Raw genomic sequence first — 6,517 nt, 5'->3', positions numbered from 1 at the left:
GGGGTGATGAATTTCCTTATTTAAATGTGTTAGCAATGGTTAAGTTTGGGTTTGTATTTTTGAATGAAGAAGGTTTCCTTATTTAATCTAATTTGTGTTGGTGTTCTAATGGCACATTGATAGAAAGGAAAGATTATAAATTGTGGTAGCATTTGTTTTGCGCATTTCTCAATATGCTCACTAAAAGGTATCATTCGGTATTCTGGGCATGCAATCTGCTGTCGATGCAGAGTGCATCTGCGTCTGAGCGATAATCCTGTGGACCCTATGTAGTTTTCGTGGCAGCCCGAGCATCTTATTACATAAATAAGGTTTTCTGAGGCACAAGTAAAGTCAGATTTAACTTTGAATTGTTGTCCCTCTTTGAAGAGGAATTCTGAACCTTCTAGAATGTTTGGGCATGTTGCGCAATTTGGTCGACCACATTTTTTTACTTTTGCATCTGTTATTTTGGAAAATAATTTTGCCTTTGTGAGGATCTTTTTCAGTGATTTGGTTGTTTGTAGCTTTTAATGATTTTGTGTGTGTGTAAAATTTCCTTTAATTTGGGGTCCTTATGTAGCATTGGTGTGTTTTGGGTGATGATGGTGAAGGCTTCTTTGTTTCTGGGGTTGTATGTGGATATGTAGGGCAGTATTTTCGGGGAAGGTGTGTTGCTGTGTTTAACTTTTCTTAAGTTTTCTATGTCAATTTGTGATGCACGTCTGATTCCATCCTCTATGAGTTGAACTGGGTAGTGTCTGTCAATTAGTGTGTTTTTGAGTTCTTGTAGTCTATAGTCTCTAGTATTTTGTTCTGACACTATTGTGCATATCCTTCTTGCAAGGTTGAAGGGGATGTTTGTCTTGGTGTGTCTTGGGTGACATGAACCAAATAGTAGATATTGTTTGGCGTCTGTGGTTTTGTAAAATATGTCCGTTTCTATTTTTAAGTTTACTTTTTTAATTAGTATATCCAAGAATGGGAGCTCCTTTTGGTTGTACTCCATTGTGGACTGTATGTTTGGGTTGACACTGTTCAATAGACTTTTGAATTTCAAGAGTTCATCTGTGTTTTCATTCCAGAGTACGAAACAGTCGTCCAGGAACCTTTTCCAATTTTCTTTTATGTATTGGGAAAGGGTGTTTCCAAAGGTGGATAAAGATTCCTGGTATATTATTATTTCCAAGTAACCCATTGTTAGATTCGCAATGACTGGAGCTGCCCTAGTGCCCATAGCAATTCCGGATTTTTGTCGGTAGAAAGTATTGTCAAACATGAAGTGGTTGTTTCGTAAGATGAATTCAACCGATTTAGTAATGAATTCTTTACTGATCCTGTTTGGGGTTTCTTTCGGGAACTGATCCAGCCAGAACTGAATTGCCTCTAGTCCATAATTATGAGGTATACTGGTGTATAAATTAATCACGTCTAATGAGACCATGATTGTTTCTTCCTTGACTTTCTTTGGGAGGTGATTTAACATATCCAAGTCATCTCTGATATAGCTATTGATGTGTTTAAGGAAGGGTTTTAGGAGGATGTCCATAAATAGACTTATATATATATATATATATATATGTTTACGAACCCACATACATAGAAACATACATACATGTGTACGAAAATATATATGTGTGTGTGTTAAATAAAATGAGGCAACAAAGCAAAGGCAATCTGAAATTTTCAGGACATTTATAAAGAGAAAGTTAGTCTTACAGCAGTTTCTGGGATATTAGGCATATCCCTTCATCAGAGACGATGTGAGATAGTTACACAGAGAGAAATTATATATATATATATATATATATATATATATATATATATATATATATATATATATATATATATGTATATATATATGTGTGCGTATATAATTATACACAGACACACACGCATATACATACATACATACATACATACATATATATATATATATATATATATATATATTTCGCCATGATAGATCGCTAGCCAGTAAACCTTTTTCTATTTTCTCTCTCCAGTTATTTCTGTATTCCTTTCTGTCGAAGAGCGTAGGATCGAAACGTAAACGACTTTCTCACTTCCCGAGCGTTAAACTAATACATCTGTTCGTTGTTTACATACCCGTCTTCGTCGTTTTTTTTTTGTAAATTCTCACTATATATATATATATATATATATATCTATATATATATCTATATATCTATATATATATATATATATATATATATATATATATATATATATATATATATATATATATATATATATATATATATATATATATATAAATATATATATATTTAAATACTTGGTTGCTATTTCTTGTGACCTCGAAGTTTCCTGTTATTGTTGTTGGTCATCATATTTGGAATGGTAGAATGATGCTACATGTCTCAAAACAGTGAGAAGGGATATAATAGCCATGCTGATGGTAACGGTTGATACATATGAAGGGTGGACCAAAAGTCACGCACAAAATACGCACAATACGCTCCAAGGGGCCGGCCTTGTCATATTTTGTGTCTCCCTGAGAATATATATATATGCAGACAAATGATATTATTATTATTATTATTGTTGAGAATTACGTTAAGAGTACGCGTGTCTGTCGAGTGCTCAACCGCTTGCACGTTAATTTCACGAGAAGGCGGTTCCGTTGATCAGATCAACTGGAACCTTCGTCGTCGTAACCGACGAAGTACCAGGAAGAAAAGGAAATATGTCAAAACCTTCACACTACCGTTTCACCACTAGAATCTCCCTATCTTTTTCATCGTGGAAATGGGTGCCTTAGTGATAAGCTTGTCGCACTCGTGATCGAAAGATCGCGGTTTCGATTCCAGGACTGGACGATGCATTAGGTTTTTGAACAAGACGCTTCAATTTTACGTTGGTCCAGTCCACTCAGCTGGCAAAAATGAGTAATCCTTCGACGGAATCCGGTAAACCAACGCTTTTGAGCCTATAGCTCAAGAAGAACCTTTGATCCCTCGCTTTGAGCTACCCCACCACCACCGTTTTGAGCTACCTCACCGCCACCACCGCGATGTCTTCTATTATAACACTATTATAACACCACAACCATCATCATCATCCCCATCATCACCATAGCGCCAACGTCGTCACCAGCACCATCTTCAAAACCAACACCGCCACCAATACCGCCATCATCATCATGATTGATATAATCCTACCCAACATCTACTCAACGAACCGCTACAGGTCTTCACCGTTAATTACTGCCAGCTTCTGCTTCTGCTTAATACATTCAAAAGTCACTTTTGCTTTTTATTAGGGGCTGATCCTTCACATTAATAACTTCTTTCTTTCGTTTATTTCTTCCTTCTACTGTCTCATTCTTTCCTTGTCTATTCCTTCGTTTCTTTCTTTCTTTCTTTCTCTTCTTTCTTTCTTTCTTTCTTTCTTTCTTTCTTTCTTACATACATCTATACATCTATACGTACATACACACACACATACATACATACATACATATATATATATACATACATACTTACATACATACATACATACATACATACATGCATATATATATATATATATATATATATATATATATATATATATATATATATATATATATATATATATATGTATATATGGCGCAGGGGTGGCTGCGTGGTAAGTAGCTTGCTTACCAACCACATGGTTCCGTTTCCAGTTCCACTGCGTGACACCTTGGGCATGTGTCTTCTATTATAGCCTCGGGCCGACCAAAGCCTTGTTAGTGGATTTGGTAGACGGAAACTGAAAGAAACCCGTCATATATAATATATGTGTGTGTGTGTGTGTGTGTGTGTGTGTGTGTGTGTGTGTGTGTGTTTGTGTGTGTGTGTTTGTGTGTCTGTGTTTGTCCGCCTACCATCACTTGACATCTGATATTGGCGTGTTTATGTCCCCGTAACTTAGTGGTTCGGCAAAAGAAAAACCGATGGAATAAGTACTAGGCTTACAAAGAATAAGTCCTGGGGTCGATTTGTTCGACTAAAGGTGGTGCTCTAGCACGGCAAATGACTGAAACAAATAAAAGAATATATATATATATTTACAACTAGAATATCATACCGATGAAGGAAATGGAGTGTTATCGCTCATAGTCCAGAAACGCGTCTATGATTAACTTCGAATGGTTAGTTTTCATTGTCTTTTCTTCTTGTTTTGCCTTTGTGAGTTACAAGTAATGCTATCTGTTGGAGTCTCAGCTTTTTTAGCTGCTATTTCTGAACTTCGGTATGTGGTGAAGCAAATGTTTGCTGATCCCTTAATTATGTTTATAAATGTATAAGAACTTTTAAATAAGTTCTCCACCGATAATGGTGTTTACATACCGAAGGGCTTGGTAAAAATTATTAATTGTTGATTTATTAATAAATTAATAAATTGATAAACCTTTACCCTTTTAATTGTATATATATATGTTTGTATATACATATATGTACTTAAAAAAAAATTCTTTTACTTCAGCTTACTTTTACTGTAACATCACCGCTCCAAGCATAACCTACCACCCGCATCATGTTCTTACCCGTTCCCGGTTCCATTTACCCCCATTGCCAATTATTCCATCCCAACTCATCCCCTACTCCATTCCAGGAGAAACTTTCTCTTCGCATAGTCTTCAGCATCATCACCCTTTCTCTCCTCTTCCTTCCACCCTGCATATGTACGATTGTATTTATGCATATCTATCTATCTATCTATCTATCTATCTATCTATCTATCTATCTATCTATCTATCTATCTATCTATCTATTACTACCGCCTGACCGTCGTTCCTTGTCCCGACCCTACCATCACCAAACTGGAGCGCATCCTCTTCCGCTTCTTGTGGAAAGGAAGCGTTCCGATGGTTAGGCGATCCGTTTGCTGCCAACACCCGTTAAAAGGAGGACTGGGCATGCCGTGGTTGATGATGCGCAGACACGCGCTGAGACTGCGACATCTCCGGCTCTACGTAGACAGCGGTGAACAGGTGTGGTCACCGTTTGTGCGGCGCGCTTTCCCGCAGCTCGTCTCCATGACCGAACTGCAGTCATGGATCAAGAAGAGGCCGAGGAAGGGCGAATGGCACCGCGAGTGTCGCGCTGCTCTTCGGCAACTCCAACAACCCGGGTCAACCTTGAGCGACTGCATCACAACTAACGCATTCTATAGTGGATTAGTGGAGGGAAGGTACGACGACGATCTCGGGGCGAACCTGGGCGTCGACGAGGAATACCTGACCCGCCTGTTTAAGACGACCTTCGAGCCGGGACCTATGGACAACTTCCAGAGATCCCTGGCCTGGCAGTGCTATCGAGAAGCACTACCCGTTCGGGATAAGCTCTACAGGCATGGCTCGAGAAACACGGGGCCGACCTGTCCGAGATGCCGGCAGAGCGACGAAACCGTTCTGCACGCACTCGTACAGTGTCCCACCATTTCCGAGCTGTGGGCTTACGTCGAACAACTGCTATCGCGTGTGGGACGAGTCGGTCTATCAGCCGAGTCTATCGTGAATATTGTCGCGCCTCCTTCCTTTAAACGGGAAGGAAGAGCTATTTTCATCGTACTTGTGGCTATGGCGAAAGAATGTGTATGGTGGACGCGCCTGAAAGGTCTAGAGACAAAGACTTTCCTCTCTGGGCAATCTCTCATCAACTTCTTCAAGTATCACCTGAAGAGGAAGTTGAGAGTAGAAAGGGAAGTCTTGTCTAGTGAATGCTTCAAAAAAAGATGGGTGAATGTAGCAAGGATGGCACGTGTGAACGACGGAGCCATCTTGAGCATAACCCTATGAACAAGAAAAAACAAAAAAACAAAAAGGCAAAAGAGAGTCACTTACTGTTATAGTTTCTTCAATGAGAATATTGACCAAGGTTACCGTGGTCTTTTCCGTGGGCTTTTCCTTCCACGGCTAAACCTAAACTGTCCTCCCCTCTTTTTACACGAGAACATTACTGTGTGATACACGATCCCTATTGATCGGCCTTTCCTTTTCTTTTTTTTCGATCCCTTTTGATCGAACTGCCCCTTTTTCCCTTCCTACGATCCCTTTTGATCGACACCACCAATTTTTTTTTTTTTCTTTTTTTTTTTCCTTCCTTCCCCCTCCCAAAAAGAAAAGCTCTACATTGTATTTGTCCCATCTTCGTTGAGCCCTGTGTGGCTAATAAAAGAAATGTATCTATCTATCTATCTATCTATCTATCTATCTATCTATCTATCTATCTATCTATCTATCTAGCTAGCTAGCTAGCTAGCTATCCGTCTGTCTGTCTACCTGTGTGTCTACCTGTCTATCTATCTAGCTGCCTTTCTGTCTATCTGTCTATCTATCTATTTATCTATCTTTCTTTCTTTCTTTCTTTCTTTCTTTCTTTCTTTCTTTCTTTCTTTCTTTCTGCCTTTCTTTTCCATCTCTGTTTGTTTGTTTCTTTCTTTTCCTTTCCTTCAGCTGTTTCATTTTTTTTTCCTTGTTTGTTTCATTTCTTTTACTCTGTCTATTATTACTTCGTTTCTTTCTTTCTTCCTTCCTTTCTTTCTTTCT

The sequence above is a fragment of the Octopus bimaculoides genome, chromosome 9, assembly GCF_046866305.1.
Source record: "Octopus bimaculoides isolate indiv1 chromosome 9, ASM4686630v1, whole genome shotgun sequence".
In the NCBI taxonomy this organism is placed as follows: Eukaryota; Metazoa; Mollusca; class Cephalopoda; order Octopoda; family Octopodidae; genus Octopus; species Octopus bimaculoides.
The sequence above is the reverse complement of the archived record's forward strand: the minus strand, read 5'-3'. Positions refer to the sequence as shown.